The 21795-nt window shown below is 38.0% G+C and overlaps 1 protein-coding gene across 1 annotated transcript in view; it reads right to left on the minus strand.

The window, feature by feature from the left end:
* Nucleotides 1–21795, minus strand: part of ANKRD55 (ankyrin repeat domain 55) — a 590869-nt gene that overhangs the window by 212344 nt on the left and 356730 nt on the right. Inside the window, exon 6 of the mRNA XM_042939212.1 lies at nt 6925–7045. The gene's annotated coding sequence lies outside the window, so the exon portion shown is untranslated. The remainder of the gene's footprint in view (nt 1–6924; nt 7046–21795) is intronic.

Below are 21795 nucleotides of genomic sequence, written 5' to 3' on the forward strand. Positions count from 1 at the left end.
TCTCTGGAGATATTTTACGGGATCACAGAAGCAATTTGTGATGCCCAGAGTGGGAGGGAAAAACAAAACCCTGGCTTTATGAATCTCTTAAAAAAGAACTTTGCCTTCTCTACAAAATCATTCTCCTTATAATTTAGATTTTTTTTTAAACCAGAACAACAGAGCATAGAAATCAAACCTCTATAATTCAAAGTGAATTATGGAAATGTATTTCTCTTTCTTCAGTTGTGTAATTCAATTCAGTGTTCTTACCCTTCAACAAAACCCTGACTATTATTAGCTGAAAGCATGAGTTTATAATCATTTTTTAAAATTCTGTGGATCTCATCCATGGAATTTATTTGCTCTTCAATACTATCTTTCCCTCAAGGGACTCATTACTCGTTTACACATCTAGAAAGTAAATAATGTGCCATTAACTGGAAAAAAAAAATGTAGTCTCTAATTCGTGGCACCAGGATATGCTTTTTTTTTTTTTCTTTCTTTCTTTTTTTTTAAACAAGACAAGCATTTGGAAACAGAATACTTTAAAAGGAAAAGATCAGAACTTGTTTTTCAATGAGTTGAGAACAACAGGCACCATTGTAGCCCAAAGCAAGGGTCTTATATTCAGTTCAGGGGGAAAAAAAATCCATAACGAACTATTATATGTAAGCTCAAGATTTAGATTAAATATTCCTAAATTCCAGATGGATTCCAATTTCTTTCTTAATGTGTATATCTATTTCCAAAATTATTCATGACTTTTTTTTAAGACCTTAGTATTCTGATAAATTAAAAACATTGGGAGTAATTATTTAAACCAGAAATAAGGGCATATTTCCACAACAGCTATTCATCTGTGGCCCAATTGGCACTGTACGGAAAATTCTTCCCAGCATCCTCTGGGTTGGGGAGAGCAGGACACAATCTGGTTTCATCAAAGGATCAGGAAGTAGTTTACCATAAAGTACAGCATGAATCCTATCTATATATGGCATCTATATGAAAAGACAGGCATTCCCAGACATATAATCATTAATCTTGTAGGCATCTCAGGAGTGCAAATGATTGATTCCATCTGGGTTGACTGAAGTGGCTACACTGGGGTTCCCCTAGAGACAAGGGTAGAAGACCTAATGAAGCTGTCAAGTTTTGCTCTCACAGAGAACCTGGGGTGATGTTAAGACTAATATATCTAACATTTAGGGAATACTTATTTCATGCTAGGCACTGCTTTCAACACTTTATGTATATGAACACATTTATTCCTAACAACAATATCAGGGAGGTGCATGAATATTCCTATTTTCTGGAAAAGGGAACTGAGACACAAAGAAGTGAGACTATTTCCCAAAGACAAGCAATTAGCAACAGACCAAGTGGTCTGATTTTAGAGCAGTGTTATTCAAAAGGTATATGTGAGGCACATATGTAATTTTAAATGATCCAAAGGCACATTTTTTTAAAAAAGTAAACAAACATAGATGAAATTAATTTTAATAATATATTTTCTTTAGTTGAATGTATCCCAAATAGTACCATTTCAACATGTAACAGAATAAAAATTATTAATGAGATGTTTTATATTTTTTAACTAATTCCTTGAAATCCTCTGTGTATTTTACATCTCAGTTTGGACTAGCCATGTTTCAAGTGCTTAATGCCACACATGGCTAGGGTCTACTGATCTTGAGTCAACTTTCTAAATATCCTCATGTTACTGGAAGTGATGTGTCTTACCCTGCAGTATCTATCACTCTTCTCTTGGGGTGGAAGCAGCTTCTAAATGCAGAAATGTAGCGGAGAAGGGGATTGGTGTGGTTTCTGGGAGAACTGCAAGAATCAGACCCCTTCCACTTCATTTGGAGGATCTGTGGATATTAGAATAAGGCCTGGCTCTGGGATGACAGAGCCCCTCTGGTTGACAGAGGCATCCCCCCTCATCTCTCAGGCCACAAGCTCCACACCCACATGCCATGGCCCTGCATTTCCTTCTCAAGCTCTCTGTGGGTTCCCTGTGGAGACCGGGCTGGGAGGACAGGGCAAACAGGAGAGCACTCCCCTACAGGCAGTTCTTGGTTGTGTGCACTCAGCGAGGTTAGGGGGGCCCACCCTGGGTGTTTCTGTCAGGATGGAAGTGAGAGCAAGACTTTCAGAACATGTGTCTTGGGTGGCCCTGTGCCAGCAGGAGACTATTCTGGACAGAGAATGATGTTCCATGTGCTTATCATTGGCAGCATAAAAAAGGCAGAGAGGCAGTCTCCAGTCCTTTGCTCCCTGGATGGTTTGCGTTCTATTTTTCCTCTGTTTCTCCCCTCTCTCTGAAGACAGTCCTCTCTGGAGCTGCAGGCTTAGTCCCTCTTTTATTTCATTACCTTTTTGATCATGAAAAACTCACTCATTGGTCTGCCTTCAGGTGGCTGTCTCTATGACCGCACATCTTACCTCTGGAAGGACAGGGCTGCAGAAAAGTGAATGCTCTGATAGACCAGGCAGGTTTCCAAGGACAGGAAGCTAGGTAGTGGCCAGGGGACCAGGCTTGTCTCCCTAGTATCCTAGGGAGGCCAAGAGTTGAATAGTGGTGGAGGGTCACAGAAGTGTCAGGAAGGTTCCTTCCAGACATAGAGAACAGAACCTGCTACTGGGAAGCCAGCTATTTCACCCAACAGGTGCACATTCCTTCTGTTCTGCCCTAAAGCTGTTTTAGACTCTGCAGTCTCTCCCCAGCCCTCTACCTTCTCAGCCTTGCTCAGAGTTATAGATGGAGGGTGCAAGCAGGAAGGAAAAGAGAGTCAGGGGTAGATGAATACACAATCATTTCTGTATTGGTATCTCAAAAAGCATTCCCCACAGAAATCACAACTCAGTATTTTTCAAACTTCTTTGACCATAATTGACTGTAAGAAACGTTATTTAAATTGGTACTAATATTTTGAAGAAACTATTCGGTGGTGTCTACTAATGGTGAACTTCCACATACCCAGTGATCCAGTAATTACATTCTTAGCTATATCCCCTAGCCAACAGGGATGTGTGTATATGTGTTTACCAAAAGACACACAGTAGAAAGTTCACAGCAGCACTCTCTGTATTAGTTAAAAACAAACAAACAAACAAACAAAAAAACATGGACATGACCCAAATATCATCCATAAGAAACTGGCTTAAACTATGTGTGATCATGCAATATACAGTATGTATGTTGTACATAATTTGATGCTGAGAATGAGCAAACTATAGCCATATTGTATTTATTATATTGTGTTGTATTATATTATACTACATTATATTAGTTCTCAAAAATAGTCTGAGTAAAAGAAGCCAGACACCAAAGACACAAAAGAACATATATGACATCATTTCATTTATACAAAGTTCAAAAAGAGCCTACATTTTATGTTGCAATCAACAACACATATAGTATACAGAAATGAATTGAAAGGATAAAGAAACAATTCTTATTCCTAATATATGTAGTGTACTCTGATATTTTTCTATTCTGTTTTTTAAAGCCTAGTAGCTACTCACTAGATGGATTTTATAATCTTTAATGGATTGTGACCTATAGTTTAGAAAACACTGTTATTAATGTGGGCGAGGCTCTCAGACTAGCCCAGAGGCTTCCTAATTTCTGCAAGCTTCAGTTTCCTCCTCTGTAAATCAAGGATAATAATGGTATCCATCTCATGGGTAGCTGTGAGGATCGGATGAGTTAATGTACATTAAGCACTTAGCACAATCCCTGGCACATGTTTACATACATGCTTTCATCAGTAGTTTTATTTCTAAATACTTGCAGCTCTTTCCTCAGGCAAATAAACCTTTTAAATCCCTGCTCTGTACCTACTGATCATGTAAACTAAACTTCCAGCAGAGACTTAGATACTATTGCTTGTTCCAGGGAATTCAGGTTCCCTGTAATTAGGACTTCTGGGATTTCCACACAGAAGCGGGCTTCTTTAAATTGTTTCTGCATTCCCACATCATGTTCCACTGGGCTGTTTTCTTGTCTGCTCTGATCTTTTAGGTAGGGCCTGAGATCACTTGGGCTGTACAGTGTAACTGTATTTGCACAATTCTTGTTTTTAAAAAGTCATCTTATCTTGGGAAGTGTTGGTCATGGCCAAGAGCAGCCCTCCTATTTGGCGGGGGGTCTGACTGGCCCCCATTGCTTCCTCCAACAACAAGGGCTTTATGCTCCATGCAAAAAAGACCAGCTGTCAGTTTAAATTTCCCTAATCCAGCCAGATCCCAACTCGGCCAATCAACAGTCGCTATCTAGGGGAAGCCCATCTGTGAAATGCAGCAGTGCCCTTACTGGAATGACATGTCATAAAAATTAGTTTGGGCACTAATCTAAGGAAGCTTTGTGCTGAGTGGAGGGACTGCAAGGTCCCGGCTGGTGTCCTTCTCTTTGCCAAAAAGCTGGACCAGATGAGCAGTGCAGAGCTTGAAAATAAAGCAAGCGCCTTCACGTCCTGCCTCCTCCCATGCGATGCGGTTCTCAGCAATAAGGGAAGAACCTTACCCACTCCCCGAGTTTTCTCTCCCAAGCAGTCCGTACTCTATCACGCAAGGGGGCTAAAAGGATGGCTGGATGGAAATCTATCAATGCTGCTGGGGTTTTTTTGGGGAGGGTTGGGGGGGTGGGAGGGTGTTGTTGTGACTATTGTTTTCTAGCTGCAAGATTACATTCCTAACACATGTTAGCCTGATTTGTTTAAAAAGACATGCAACCTCATCCTACTACCAAAGATTCTTCTAGTGTGAGTTGCCCTTCTCACCTCTGGAAGAATAGTTGCTCCCAAAACATGTTTTGTGAATTGCTGAAAAAAAGAAAGACTTACATTTTGTTATATTTTAATGGCCCAGGTGACTTTGTCCTCCAGAGACCACTTTATCCTGCCCTGTTTGCTTCCTCTCAATTTAGACCACACCCTCACTTTACCACAACCCTCCTTTCTAAAAATTTTCCTGGACTCTTTGCTCCTTTCAGCTTTCATCACAGGACCATGGAGAGAGTCAGGGGATGGGTGGCTAATGGCTTGGCAGGGGGCAGATCCGAAATTGGTATGCAGGGGGTGCCAATTCTTGTCCCGGCATGCTGGGCATGGCTGGAAATGGGAGGAGCCCTGAAAACAGGATCCTGCAACAGGGGCTGGGGGTGAAAGTTGGAGAAGTAGGAAATGGTTTGCACATGTGAAATGTTTGCTAACTATTCATGGCAGAGTACGCATGCATACACACAGAGGGCACCAGCATAGCAAGGGCGTGGGATTGGCTGCCCAACTTCGCATACAGTGTCTGGAAATCTTATTTCTACTACTTTTCCGTATTTGAATCACATTTACACAGTTTTCCAATGATTTTTATTGAGGGCGTCCTACATTGTCTGCATTGTTCCAGGTGTCTAGGGATACGTTTCCCCAAAGACCATTCACCAGCTAGGCTGCCTGGAAGTGTGCACAAGGCTGACTTTGACCAATTAAAACATAAACTTTATAGACAGGAGCTCAAAGGATCTGGAGCAGGCCTCTTTACATCCTTAATTGACTGAATAATGTGCTTCATCTGTGCCATTTTAAAAAATCACCACGCCATGAATCACAAATTTTGAACTGTACTTTCAGACAATCACATGGGCATTTTCACACTTGCACATTTTTATGTGGTTTAACTACCATTTAAAAAGATTTGGGGATCTTTCCTGAAAGTATAGGTCTTGTCCTAGAAGTTAGACATGTGAGTTCTAAAGTAAAACTGGAAAAAAATAAAAAAATTGATGATCACATTCTTGTGTTTAAAAAAACTACAGATTTTTTTAAAAAGTCTTTTCCTCATAATATTAAGAATATTTTCTTACTTAGTTAATTTCATCTAATTTTTAAATTTTAAACTAATCTTTGGAATAAAGGGAACGAACCAATGTTTTACCCCGTCTTTTCTTCAAGGCAATGCAATTAATCAGATAGCCATTTTAGGTCAGCCTGAACTCTGGGCAGCCAGTGTTACAGCTTGAGAGACCCAGAGCATATTTTCTAAGGACTCTGTACACACATTATATATTAGACCAAAAGATAAGCAATCAATCTTTTAGTTAAAACCATACACTTATGCAATTTTATATGGTGAAATTTGTTTATTATGACATTTACAAGCAAGTCATGAAGACTTTCGTGATATTTTGGAAAGACACTATAACGTCTAAAGCAAGACTGAAATGAATTAAAGCCAACAGAGAAGGGGTTGGGAGAGAGGAGAAAAAGAGATGATAGACACAATGTTATATCTCAGGGTGGAAATCTAGTGAGCTTGGGGGAAGGCTAGATTAAAAAAAACATTTTACTCATTCATTTATTCACTCACTCATTTCTTTGCTTCTTCATTAAACGCCAGTAAGGGCTCATTAACACAGACCCAGATAGTGTATGATCAAGTTAAGCCTAACATTTCTCCCAAAGCTCATGTGATCCCTTTCAAGCTACACGTCCATCCTCTCCACTGCAGCTGGCTCTCTCCTTCAAAGGTGATCTCCTCCTCAAAGCTCCACATTGCTCCTAACCTCCTCCACACGTGCTACCTCTCTGCCTTCCCTTTATTATTTTCAATTCATTTTTCCAAACCTCATCCTTCTTTTCCCAGCCCTAGCCTCAAGTGGTTTGTATTGAGCTCACATACAGCTACGATGGCTTCTGTATAAAAAGAAGTCTAAGGTGCAACCAGGAGCTACGATTCATGCTTACAACATAGGAAATCTGGACAACACATCACACTTGCACAGTACCAGCGGGCTGATCCATGCAATGGGCACTATAAGAGTTTGTGGGATGAAAAACCACAGGAGCTTTTTTTAAGGAACTGAGATTTAAGTCGTGATACTAAGACTTGGGCAGTTGTAAAAGACAGCACAGACATTCCTGGTGAATGCGAAAAGCTACTCACCCCAGTGGCTGTCGATTACTTGCAGTTCTATGAGCACATCCTGGGCTTAAACATTCTCCAGCACATCCTGGGCTTAACATTCTCCCTGTCAGCGACTTGAATGCATGTTCTTTAGCACAGGCTTAAAAAAAACAAAGATGGGTCAGTGTGTCTCTCTGGCTTTTCCATTTCTCTTCATTCTATTTATTTTAAGCCCCTTGAAAAGAGGTTCATATCTGATCTTTAGTTGGAAGGGACCAGCATGCTCTGCCTCACATAGACTGAAAAGGGCTAGCAATTTACAAGAAATTAAGTCTCATGAATATTATCTGTGACAATCAAGTCAGGGTCCTGTGTGAATTGAGATGAAAAAAAAAAAAAAAAGATGAATGGGCTTGTACAAAGAAAGTTTCCAAAACATGACGAAGTCAATAAGTATTGATTTATACTGGTTACACTGCAGTATAATGCAACCATAACATCAGAGGGAAACAGCAAAATAAGGCCAGAGTATGCAGTGAGGATAAGTCAGGTAAGTCAGAGGAAGCAGGCTGACTGGGTGCTGGAAGGAGGTGTGAGCGGATGGGAGAAGCCCTGGGGAAGGAAGGGACCTGCAGGAGGCAAGACTTCCAGACTCTGGTAACATAAGCACTGTCCACTGTGTCTGGCAGGAGATCCCCAGAGAGCACCTGGCTGTGAGGGTGGTTGGGTTCAAGTTCTTGCTTAATTTTGCACAGGTTGACTTTAAGTATTGATATCTACATGTAAAGCACCTACTGTGAAGCAAGGGAATTCTCAACAAAGTTTTCCTGTTTCTGTTATCTTTATCTTGAGTCTCTATCATAAAAATGAAAATGCTAACAAAGCCAGACTAATAAAAATAGGAACACGGTACTCTTGCTAGAAAATTCTGGGCTTTCCCACATCTTTCTCTCAGATTCATTAAGAAAAATGATACAAACTTTGAAAATAATGGAAAAAAGACTAATGTGTATCTTTTTTATATACTTGCAGAAAGGGTCATCTGACACTCAAAGGGAAAGTAACATTGCCTGTCTTAATAATTAGGGCCTAGATGCTGTAAAGCTAGATGTTATCTTATTAAAAATCAAGGAGGAGGAGCCAAGATGACGGCACAGCATGGAAGTTTTTTGTGTGTCTTGTGTCCATGAAATATAGCCAGACCAACACTAAACCATCCTGCACACCTAGAAAACTGATTGCAGGATTAACACAACAATCTGCACAACCTGAACCACAGAATTCAGCAGGAATTCATCCCGAAAGAAAGAGCATGAAGAAACGACAGCCAGGGATTTAACCAACACAGATACAAGCAAGACGTCTGAACCAGAATTTAGAATCACGATAATAAGAATATTAGCTGGAGTTGAAAATAGATTAGAATCCCTTTCTGAAGAGATAAAAGAAGTAAAAAATAGTCAGAATGAAATTAAAAATGCTATAACTGAGCTGCAATCATGGATGGATGCTATGGCAGCAAGGATGGATGCAGCAGAACAGAGAATCAGCAATATAGAGGAGAAACTTAAAGAGATTAATGAAGCAGAAAAAAAGAGGGAGATTAAGGCAAAAGAGCATGATTTAAGAATTAGAGAAATCAGTGACTCATTAAAAAGGAACATCAGAATCATAGGGGTCCCAGAAGACGAAGAGAGAGAAATAGGGGTAGAAGTGTTGTGTGAGCAAATCATCGTGGAAAGCTTTCCTAACCTGGGGAAAGACACAGATATCAAATCCAGGAAGCACAGAGGACCCCCATTAGATTCAACAAAAACCGACCATCAACAAGGCATATCATAGTCAAATTCACAAAATACTCAGGCAAGGAGAGAATCATGAAAGCAGCAAGGGAAAAAAAGTCCCTAACCTAAAAGGGAAGACAGATCAGGTTTGCAGCAGACCTATCCACAGAAACTTGGCAGGCCAGAAAGGAGTGGCAGGATACATTCAATGTGCTGAATCAGAAAAATATGCAGCCAAGAATTCTTTATCCAGCAAGGCCGTCATTCAAAATAGAAGGAGAGATAAAAAGTTTCCCAGATAAACAAAAACTAAAGGAGTTTGTGACCACTAAACCAGCCCTGCAAAAAATTTTAAGGGGGACTCTCTGAGGGGAGAAAAGATGAAAAAAAAAAAAAAAAAAAATATATATATATATATATATATATATATATATATATATATATAAATACCAAAAGCAACAAAGATTAGAAAGGACCAGAGAACACCACCAGAAACTCCAACTCTACAAGCATCATAATGGCAATAAATTCATATCTTTCAGTACTCACTCTGAACATCAATGGACTCAATGCTCCAATCAAAAGACATAGGGTAACAGAATGGTTAAGAAAACAAGATCCATCTATATGCTGTTTACAAGAGACCCACTTTAGACCTAAAGATACCTTCAGTTGAAAATAAAGGAATGGAGAACCATCTATCATGCTAATGGCCAACAAAAGAAAGCCGGAGTAGCCATACTTATATCAGACAATCTAGACTTTAAAATAAAGACTGTATCAAGAGATGCAGAATGGCATTATATCATAATCAAGGGGTCTATCCACCAAGAAGACCTAACAATTGTAAACATTTATGCGCCAAATGTGGTAGCACCCAAATATATAAATCAGTTAATCACAAACATAAAGAAACTCATTGACAGTAATACCATAATAGTAGGAGACTTCAACACCCCACTCACAGCAATGGATAGATCATCTAATAAAAAAATCAACAAGGAAACAATGGCTTTGAATGACACACTAGACCAGATGGACTTAACAGATATATTCAGAACATTTCATCCTAAAGCAGCAGAATATACATTCTTCTCCAGTGCACATTGAACATTCTCCAGAATAGACTATATACTGGGATAAAAATCAGCTCTACGTAAGTTCAAAAAGATCAAGATCATACCGTGCATATTTTCAGACCACAATGCTATGAAACTTGAAATCAACCACAAGAAAAAATTTGGAAAGGTAACAAATACTTGGAGACTGAAGAACATCCTAGTAAAGAATGAATGGGCTAACCAAGCAGTTAAAGAGGAAATTGAAAAGTATATGGAAGTCAATGAAAATGATAACACCACAACCCAAAACTTCTGGGACACAGCAAAGGTGGTTATAAGAGGAAAGTATATAGCAATCCAGGCCTTCATAAAGAAGGAAGAAAGATCTCAGATACACAACCTAACCTTACGCCTTAAGGAGCTGGAAAAAGAACAGCAAATAAAACCCCAAACCAGAAGAAGACAGGAAATAATAAAGATTAGAGCAGAAATTAATGCTATCGAAACCAAAAAAACAGTAGAACAGATCAATGAAACCAGAAGCTAGTTCTTTGAAAGAATTAACAAAATTGATAAACCACTAGCCAGTTTGATCAAAAAGAAAAAGGAAAGAACCCAAATAAATAAAATCAAGAATGAAAGAGGAGAGATCACAACCAACCCACCAGAAATAAAAACAATAATAAGAGAATATTGTGAGCAATTATAAGCCAATAAAATGGGAAATCTGGAAGAAATGGACAAATTCCTAGAAACATAGACACTACCGAAACTGAAGCAGGAAGATAGAAAATTTGAATAGACCCATAACCAGGAAGGAAACCGAATTAGTAATCAAAAATGTGCCAAAAAACAAGAGTCCAGAGCCAGATGGCTTTCCAGAGGAATTCTACCAAACATTTAAGGAAGAGTTAACACCTATTCTCTTGAAGCTCTTCCAAAAAATAGAAATGGAAGGAAAACTTCCAAACTCTTTCTATGAAGCCAACATTACCTTGATTCCAAAACCAGACAGAGACCCCACTAAAAAGAACTATAGACCAATTTCCCTGATGAACATGGATGCAAAAATCCTCAACAAGATATTAGCCAACTTGACCCAACAATACATTAAAAAAATTATTCACTATGACCAAGTGGGATTTATACCTGGGATGCAGGGCTGGTTCAATATCCACAAAACAATTAATGTGATTTATCACATCAATAAAAGAAAGGACAAGAACCATATGATCCTCTCAATAGATGCAGAGAATGCATTTGACAAAATACAGCATCGTTTCCTGATAAAAAACCCTCAAGAAAGTAGGGATAGAAGGAGCATACCTTGAGATCATAAAAGCCATGTATGAAGGACCCAACGCTAATATCATCCTCAATGGGGAAAAACTGAGAGCTCTCCCCCTAAGGGCAGGAATAAGACAGGGATATCCACTCTCGCCACTGTTATTCAACTAGTATTGGAAGTCTTAGGTTCTACAATCAGACAACAAAAAGAAAAAAAATGTCTCTAAATCAGCCAGGAGGAGGTCAAACTTTCACTCTTCGCAGATGACATGATACTCTATATAGAAAACCCAAAAGATTCTACCAAAATACTGCTAGAATTGATTCATGAATTCAGCAAAGTTGCAGGATACAAAATCAACACACAGAAATCGGTTGCATTCCTATACACCAACAATGAAGCGACAGAAAGAGAAATCAAGGAATCCATCCCATTTACAGTTGCACCAAAAACCATAAAATACCTAGGAATAAATCTAACCAAAGAGGTGAAGAATATATACACTGAAAACTGTAGAAAGCTTATGAAAGAAATGGAAGAAGACACAAAAAAATGGAAAAAGATTCCATGCTCCTGGGTAAGAAGAACAAATATTGTTAAAATGTTGATACTACCCAAAGCAATCTACATATTCAATGCAATCCTTATCAAAATAAAACCAGCATTCTTCACAGAGCTAGAACAAATAATCCTAAAATTTGTATGGAACCAGAAAAGACACCGAATAGCCAAAGCAATCTTGAAAAAGAAAACCAAAGCAGGAGGCATCACAATCCCAGACTTCAAGCTATACTACAAAGCTGTAATCATCAAGACAGTATAGTACTGGCACAAAAACAGACACTCAGATCAATGGAACAGAATAGAGAACCCAGAAATGGACCCACAAATGTATGGCCAACTAATCTTTGACAAAGCAGGAAAGAATATCCAATGGAATAAAGGCAGTCTCTTCAGCAAGTGGCGCTGGGAAAACTGGACAGCGACATGAAGGAAAATGAACCTGGATCACTTTCTTACACCATGCACAAAAATAAACTGAAAATGGATGAAAGACCTAAATGTAAGACAGGAAGCCATCAAAATCCTCAAGGAGAAAGCAGGCAAAAACCTCTTTGATCTTGGCCACAGCAACTTCTTACTCAACATGTCTCTGGAGGCAAGGGAAACAAAAGCAAAAACAAACTACTGGGACCTCATCAAAATAAAAAGCTTCTGCACAGCAAAGGAAACAATCAGCAAAACTAGAAGGCAACTGACAGAATGCGAGAAGATATTTGCAAATGACATATCAGATAAAGGGTTAGTATCCAAAATCTATAAAGAACTTATCAAACTCAACACCCAAAAAAGAAATAATCCAGTGAAGAAATGGGCAATAGACATGAATAGACACTTCTCCAAAGAAGGCATCCAGATGGCCAACCGACACAACAGATGTTGGTGAGGATGTGGAGAAAGAGGATCTCTTTTACATCATTGGTGACAATGCAAGCTGGTGCAGCCACTTTGGAAAACAGCATGGAGGTTCCTCAAAAAATTAAAACTAGAACTACCCTATGATGCAGCAACTGCACTACTAGGCATTTATCCACAGGATACAGGTGTGCTGTTTTGAAGGGACACATGCACCCCCATGTTTATAGCAGCACTACTGACAATAGCCAAAGTATGGAAAGAGCCCAAATGTCCATCGATGGATGAATGGATAAAGAAGATGTTGTATATACACACAATGGAGTATTACTCAGCAATCAAAAAGAATGAAATCTTGCCATTTGCAACTACATGGATGGAACTGGAGGGTATTATGCTAAGTGAAATTAGTCAGAGAAAGACAAAAATCATATGAATTCACTCATATGAGGAATTTAAGAGACAGAAAAAATGAACATAAGGGAAGGGAAACAAAAATAATATAAAAACAGGGAGGGGGACAAAACAGAAGAAACTCATAAATGTGGAGAACAAACTGAGGGTTACTGGAGGGGTTGTGGGAGGGGGGATGGGCTAAATGGGTAAGGGGCACTAAGGAATCTACTCCTGAAATCATTGTTGCACTATATGCTAATTTGCATGTAAATTTAAAAAAATAAAAAATGAAATTAAAATCAATCAATCGATATATCGCAAGTGATTTCTACCTGGAAAAAATGATTTCTATTTGGAAAAAAAGAACAGTTATGGCTTTATTGCCTGTACACCATTAATCAGTTTGATGTCTAAATTTGCAATTTATACCTCAATTTTTCTTTCCTGGTACCAGTTCCCATATTCCCCTTTGAGTCAGCTTTGTCATCCTTCTAGTTGTATCATTAACAAGTTTAATAATTCTTTGACACATGCTAGCTATTTGTATAAGATGCATTTTCAACTTTTTGAAAACTGTAACTTGACAACTCTTAGAAGTCTGACTTGGTGTAATAGGTTTAATGTACTCATTAGCAAACAGCTTGGGGGTGATGTATCTCTGGTGATATTAAGGACTCTTGAATCTTTTGATAGCATCCATAATTTTATACAGGATATTTTATCTATGTCCATACACAGTAACCTTGGAAAAGATAACCACAAGGAAGTGGCATTTGTAAACCACTGAACAAGTCTTGAATAGGGTTAGCAAAAGAAACAATTAATTTTCTAATTTGCAAGAAATATTTTTCTACTATTCTGCAGAACTAGTCTTCCCTGCACTCATGGGATTGTGAAATTCTTGCAAGCTGTTAAGTCAGGAAGCATTTCAAATAGAAAGAGGAACTTTAAAAAAATTATCCCAGAAGAAAGATTTTTTTCCCTCCCCCTGCTCCAAAAAGACTCATAATTCATTTCAGCTACTTTGTATTTTAATGGCACCATTTAAAAAAAAAAAAAAAAAGAAAAGTTGAGATCTTATGGAGAGGCATCAACTATAGAGGCAAATGTGATTTTCTTTTGGTGAGGTTTGTCTAACCTTCAGTGTTTAAGGTAAACAAGATATTATTAGCCAACAATATTTTGCGGGATCTTGAAACATCTGAATTAATTTTTTTCTTAAAATTAACCTAAAGTCAGCCAATGAATGAACTCCAATTACTTTAAAAGATCTATGACAACAATGAATGAAGCCTCTCAATCTTTACCTATATCCAGTTATTCTTTCTTTATAGAACATGGTACATCTCTTATAGTTTTAAATTACTGCATAATACAAATTTGAATTTGCCATACATCCCCCCCAAAATTATTGAGTTTCTACTATCTATAAGACTCCAGATAAAAAGGTACAAATCAGCTTCCACCCAAAAGGAGGTTACAATTTAATTGGAGAGGAAATAACCAAATAAAATCCCTGTGTAAAGGACATAAAGATATATTTTTGATGTGGTTAGAATTTAGTTTCTGTTTTAGCAGATCTTGATCATCTTTGGGCTGTAGCCAGATGCACTATGGTAAAGCTTCTCTTATCTAGGATAAGGCATAGGATAATTGTGCATCTGTGTGTGTGTGTGTGTGTGTGTGTGTGTGCGCACGTGTGTGTGTTCTAGATTTGAATTTATTTTTTACAGGGACCATTTGGAAGACAGACTGAAAAAGAACCAAAGGAACAGATTGAGATCACTTATCTCACTTATCTCACTTGTTGATTCACTTAGTAACCATATCCCAGCAAATAATGGGTCTTGTAAAGGAGGCAGAACACCAACTAAGTGCCTAGTACACAACATGTATTTAATAAACATTCACTAAATTGAGTTAAAGATATATCAGAAGTGAACCTTGCCTTCAGAGAGCTTATAATCTATGAGAGAGGCTCTATTTAGTCAAATTATTTGGTCAAATAATTATAATACAAAGGAGAAAGTGGATTCCATGAAAGAGATATATACAGATAGCTTGGTGAGCATAGGGATAGCCAACATTGCTTCCAGTTGGGGAATCAGGCTACACTCTGGGGGCAAAAAGATATGTGAGTTGGACATGGAAAGATGGGTTGGATGTTGACTTGTGGTGATAAAGGGAAAGACTCTGCGGGGAGAATAAAAACATGAGCCAAGCCTCAGAGATCAAACAATATGGGACATGAATGGGAAAGCTCACTGTGGAAATTAAGAGAATTGGTAGAAAAAGAACTGGAAAATCTATAGTAGGTTCAAATACTGACAGCCCCTAATACTATACAGAGTTTGAACCCAGAGCTTCAGACAAAAAAACACGACCGAAGATTGTTTTCCAGCTTTATGTAATAGGCTGCTGTTCCTAACAGAGAAAAAGTTTGTATTCTATGTTGAATGTCTTTAAGCATCCCTGTAAGAAATCTCAGTATGTTTGGTTATATTGGTTTATTTTGGAATAACTATGTCTTAGAATCCTATGCCGTCTCCATTCACTTAGAATCACCTTTGACTCACTGGATTCCCGGCTTCATAATGCTCTGCTCAAAAGGGATCTACAACTTACTCTTCCAAGAAAATTGCTGCTATAAAATATATGGGTGTGACTCATCATTTCTAGTCTTTCAGTAGATGAGAAACTTCACCTCTAGTGTAAATCCTTATACTAGGTTCTCTAAACAGAAGTGGTTCTTCATTTATGAAGGTGAATTGCTTTTTGTCCATGGTTGGTCACTGCAGATCTTTGACAGCCATGATATTAGAAAGCCTTGGGTGCTTTTCAGTCACTGGGCCACTCTCGAATTGCACGAATTCTCCTGTTTTTAAAACTGACTCTCCTCAAATCTACAGTAATGACATGTTGATTACCAGTATATTATTGAATTGTGGCAGCAGGTAAATCAATATTAAATAATTACTGTTTGCTGAGCACTCACCATGTCCTAGCTTACTGATAGAATGTAATCACCCAACAAGACTGAGACAAGACTGTAACTGTTACCCAAATTTACCAAAGAGAATAGCAAAGCTCTGAGATTGATGAAATTTGCCCATAGTCATGAAGAAGGAAGTAGTAATTGGACCTTGGCAATCCAATGGGAGAGTCTGGGCAGGTTGCCTCTCTGTAGACAGAGAGTTCTTCCAACTGTTGTCTCTAACCTTCTCACCCCCAATTCACTTCTACAGAGAAATAGATTGCACAACTAGAACACTGGCCTGGGCCTTGAGTCCCACTTCTTATCGGACAGCCAGTTATCGTCTACTTCTTAGGAATGTCTTTCTAGGCCCTTGCTTGCAACATTTCGAAACCAAAAAGCAATGGAGTTTCTGTGATGCCTATTCCTGGGACCTAGACATTGCAATTCAAGGCTGAAATTTGCCTTGATTATCACTGTCACCTCGCTCTTCTCTTTATAATCTACTAGCTTCAGGGGACTTTTAAATCTTAAAATATAGCTTAACCCTTTTTTCAGAGCATTTAACTTTTTCCGATCTTTAAAATATTTTTGTCCTTTCTTTGTCCTTGATGATCTAAACTTGTACAGCTAGAAATCCTCCTAGGATTCCACTGCTTTCGTGGGTGTTTTCTGAAGTCATGTAATCTTTCCATGTATCTCTATAATTTGGGGGACTGATGCCCAGTAATGACTACAACTATTATAGTAGAGACTCCAGCAACTGTGCCCAAAGAAAGATCTCTGTCTTAGTAGCTAAATTTCCTCAGATACGGCCATCACTTGGCAAATCCAACCTTTCTTGAGGCCTCCTCTTAGTATCATCATCCCTAGGGATCACTGTCATTCTCACCCTTCTTCTTTTGCCAAAATAAGATGCTATTTCTCTAGAATTATTTATTGAACTAGTTAAATATCTCTTTGCACAGTGAATGGAAACCACATTGAGTTAGGCATCTAAGACTGAACAACAAGAAAGAAAAAATTAAGGTGTTTCCCTTAAAAGCAGGTCAAATGAAAAAGTTGTCTTTTACCAGTCCTGAAGGTTTACTAAGCTTCCACTGTGTACCATAAAGTCTCTGCTTGGCACATAAAACATTTGGAGTAATCATAATGGAGCTTCATTTATTCTCATGAGATTATGGCCCAAAGAAAGCAGGAATAGCTCTGCTGCTATTTACACTCAACAAAATTCCACTGCCATATGCTGCCTTCCTTTATCCCATCCCATCTGTTTATGACTCAAATTATGCCTTCCTTTAGGCATTCAATAAAAACTGTGTGTGTATTATGATCCAGAAACTGTATGTTAGTCTCTGGTACTACTCTAACCATGTAAACTGGCCATTCCTCCAATGGGAAGAACCTATTAGAATCTTAGAAATCTGAACCCCTTAAAAAAATCCTTTTAAAAGGATTAAGGGAGGGGTACCCGGGTGGCTCAGTCAGTTTGGCTCAGGTCAAAGGTTCATGAGTTTGATCCCCACATGGGACACTGCACTGACAGTGTAAAGCCTGCTTGGGATTCTCTCTCTTCCTCTCTCTCTTCCCCTCCCCCACTTGTGCTCTCTCTAGCTCTAAAAATAAATAAATAAAATTTAAAAAAAATTTTTTGAAGGATTAAGGGAAAAAAGGATTAAGAAAAAAAGATGACAAAATAAGCTTTTGATTAATAAAGATATTAAAATTTTTTTAATGTTTATTTTTATTTTTGAGAGAGAAAGAGAGAGAGAGTGAACAGGGGAGGTGCAGAGAGAGGGAGACACAGAATCTGAAGCAGGCTTCAGGCTCTGAGCTGTCAGCACAGAGCCTGATGCAGAGCTCAAACTCAGGAACTGCGAGATCATGGCCTGAGCCGAAGTCGGACACTTAACTAGCTAAGCCACCCAGGCGGCCCAATAAAGAGAATTTTAAAAATGTTTCATGGTTACTTTCCATTTACTATAGAATTTTAAATGCCTTAATATTTGCCTAGCATTTTTACAGGTTTCAAAGGACTTTCATAAGTACTCTGTAATTAAAGGTCTACTTACAGAGTTTGGGTAGTTTGAAAAGGTCTTCCTCACTATGAACTCCTTGAATAGAGACTGTTTTATTTATTAATATTTATGTCTCTAGAATCTGGCTCAGGGATAGGTATGGAATTGGGAATCAGTAAGTAATTTTTGAATGAATATCTTTACATTACATGTATGTACATTATTTCTCCTGCTGGCTTGTAATTGGAGCCTGTTCCTACTATTTCCTTTTCAAGTTCCCAGCACTGCTCTCATTAGACAAGGCACTTGGCTGAATCTCACCCCAGAGAAAGTTAGGATTTAAAGCATGAACTGGGACAATGCCATGTTATTTTAGCACATCATTACTCCTTGAAGCCATAACCAAGGAGGTTTCCTGTCATCCTTTATAAAATGAAAGCTTAGTGAAGACACAAAGTTGCTAGGTGGGGCAAATTGGAGAATTAAGTTTCATGTTGGGGGTGGCAGTTTCATAATGAAAATGATGGTTTCAGAAATATTAAGACATATTTAAACAGAGACACTAAGATGGCATCTGAAGCAAGTACTTCATCAACATGCCTTCTTCAACTCTGCCTTTTCATAGAGGACTTGGGAATTATTTTCTCTTATATATGCCAAATGCATGGCTGCTGGTTAAAAACACTAATAATCTGATGAGCATAACATAAGATACAATAGGGATAACTGTCTGGCATTTTGGTTTCTGGAAGAAAGCAGGACAACAAGATTGTAAGTTAACCACATTAGAAGCAAGGGACAGATACAAATTGTGAGAGTGTGTTAAGGTCTTAGTTCTGACCTCGTGGTAAGACTATTTCTTGCTATTTCTATCTTTCCCCATCAGAGACTTTAATAGCCTGATTTTCAAAGGCCCTATCTATGAAAATAAAACATTAATAGTAGATAACCCAAGACTTAGAGATTGAAAATGTATCTTGTCAATAGGATAAACACTGGCAGAAAAAAAATGTTAAGAGATAATTTTAGATACTTGCAACTTAGATATTTTCCTGTTGATCTTGGAAGTCACCTAATCTCTCTAACCTAAGTTTTCTAACTTTGATAGAAATATTTTAAAATTGGCCCATTTATGTTTTGTTACAGTGTTGCTTCAGGAAAAGTTAATACAGATAAAATACTTATAAAAATTAAGAGACCTATTCAAATGTATATTATTTTAATTAAATAGTTTGTTTTCCCTTTTTTTTTTTTTTTTTTTTGTGAAAGCTCAGTTCTGAGTAGAGAAAGTGGCCAATAAAGGAAAGACTGAAAAAGTCAATTCTGGAAAAGTCAACTCCAAATCTAACAGAAGCCTGAGTTAGTCATCAGTTAGGCAGCAAGTCTAAAATAAATTAACCACATAGCCTCAGTTTCCTATTCCCTTTTCTCTTTGATTTTGATTGGCATCTGTGTGGATGAAGCAAACTTATGTGTCTTCTTTGGTAAAAATATTGTGAAAATATGTGCTCTTTTACCCTACTAACGTGAGAAGCAGAAGGAGGAAGTGAAGATGAGCTGGAAGAGTGAGTTGCATCAGTGAATGTAAGCTGAGCTACTCAGAATCTTAGCAGAGCCCTGTAATTCCTGAAATCTTCCGTGTTGCTTTACACACACACACACACACACACACACACACACACACACACACACACACACAATTTTATATATAATGTGTATATATATATTTTTAAATTTTTTAATGTTCATTTATTTTTGAGACAGAGGGGGACAGAGTGCGAGTGGGGGAGGGGCAGAGAGAGAAGGAGACACAGAATCTGAAACAGGCTCCAGGCTCTGAGCTGTCAGCACAGAGCCTGATGCGGGGCTGGAACCCACAAACCACAAGATCATGACCTGAGCCAAAGTCGGACGCTTAACCGACTGAGCCACCCAGGTGCCCCTATAATGTGTATATATATGTTGAACTTCTATGTGCCCCAAACAATGAGATTATGTTGTTGTATGAGAAATACATACTTCATACTTTCAGAATGCTTACCTTCTAGTGTAAGAAATAAAATAGTGAAGTCAGAAAAAATTAAAACAAATCCAAATAATTATAAATGCTATAGAATAACCATAAAAGAATTAAATAGGGAGCAATAGGCAGGGGGGGGTGGGGAATGGAAGATGGGGTTGTACAATTTAGAGACAATATCTTTCTGGAGAATTTGATGTTTGAACTAAAATCTGAATATCCAGAGGTACCAGCCAGGAAAAAACATTTTGGAATAAGAACTAAAAAATCAGCCGAAGTAACCTAGATGAAAAAAAATCTGCAGAAAAATTAGGTTGGGAGAGTAGGAAAGAGCCAGGTCATACACATAGAGGTTTACTCTATGAACTTGGGTTTTATTTCAGGGGTAGTAGGAATCTTCCAGAGGGTTTTGAGAGACTAATTTGTGGGTCAATGTCTTTCTGGACAATTTTTAGCCATTATACCTAAAGGGTTTCTGCTGCCCCATATCTCTTTTTCCTATCCTTCTTTGACACCATTTGGTAGTGTCTCAGATATCTAGAACATTCTATTTAGTGGTGGGTTTTTTTTTTTTTTTTCATTCTTTTTTCTCTTTGTGGTTCAGTTTGGATCATTCTGTTGATCTGTCTTCAAATTCACTGATTCCTTCTTTTGTGTCCAGTCTTGTAGTTAAACACATTGAATGAATTCTTTATTTCTGATATAGCAGTTTACAGATCTATAATTTCTACTTAATCTTTTCATAAAGTTTTTATTTCTATGCTGAAGTTCCCCATTTGGCAAAAAGTACTTTTCTAAAAAATGTTTGCTGAATGAATGAATTGGTTTTGATGCTCTGTCAATAAGAAAAGTATTTTTAAAATATATAAAAAATCATATTTAGAACATTTAGTTTTTTACAAAATTATGTCTCTTCCACTAAGATTCAGTAACTCCTGCCATAACCAGGAGATAACCATCCTCATTTGCATACTTTGCAAATTCAACCTTACTTGGGGGACTAATGTTACAATTCACTTTCATATTATTGGTATTTTTATCCTTAGTTTCCTCTGGAAGCTGACAGGATTACACCCACCAGCCTATGAATGCTAAAGCACTTTGCTCGATAGTGCATAACTACAGCAACCATAATAAATGTCTCCCTTTTGCAAATGCTTTGAATAAAGCCAGAATATCATTGGGTTCAGATTTTCTGTGGAATAAAGAAAAGTCATTCTATCAAGTTACAAAATGTGCTCCTTGGAATAGATTGCACATGACTTAAATTCTTTCTGTCTAGAGAACAGCTTTGGCAAGTCTCTCCATGTGCACAGGTAAAAGGGAGATATGCTTTCCACCTGGAGAAGAAAACCCTCGAAGTCTATCCTGCAAAGAACAGACACTAGAGTTGTAGGAAACCCAGAATTTAACAGTTACAACTTTTTTTAAAAAGTGGAAGTGAAAAAGTATCCAATAATTCATTGTTTCTGGACCAGACAAAATAATAAGGCAAGGCTATGGAATAGTATAATAAGAAAAACAGGAATGTACATTTTCCACAAAGCACTGGACTCTTACATAAGCTTGAAGGCACTGATGCCTCTGGCAGGGGGTTATACATAGAGTTGAAATGGTTATGTTTTATTAGTGCTTATTATTATTGTGGCCAAACACAATGCTACCTGCTGCCCTGAGTGCATTTCAAGTGTAGGCAAAAATCCAGAAGATTTTCTAAAAGAGATGCATACTGACCTATATTACAAATCTACAACAGCATTCGTATATGCACATGTGCACGTACACACACATGCACACAGACGCACAGACTCAAAGTGGCATTTTAATCTCTCAGTAGAAACTTTGACTCTTTCATATTCATCTGTACATTCTAGACATTATACAGAGAGACAGACATCTGAATTTGGCCGGTGGGAGGGTTGCCCAGTGATTAATTAGATCAGTGCACAGGCT

Source organism: Panthera leo, chromosome A1 (genome assembly GCF_018350215.1).
Source record: "Panthera leo isolate Ple1 chromosome A1, P.leo_Ple1_pat1.1, whole genome shotgun sequence".
NCBI lineage: Eukaryota > Metazoa > Chordata > Mammalia > Carnivora > Felidae > Panthera > Panthera leo.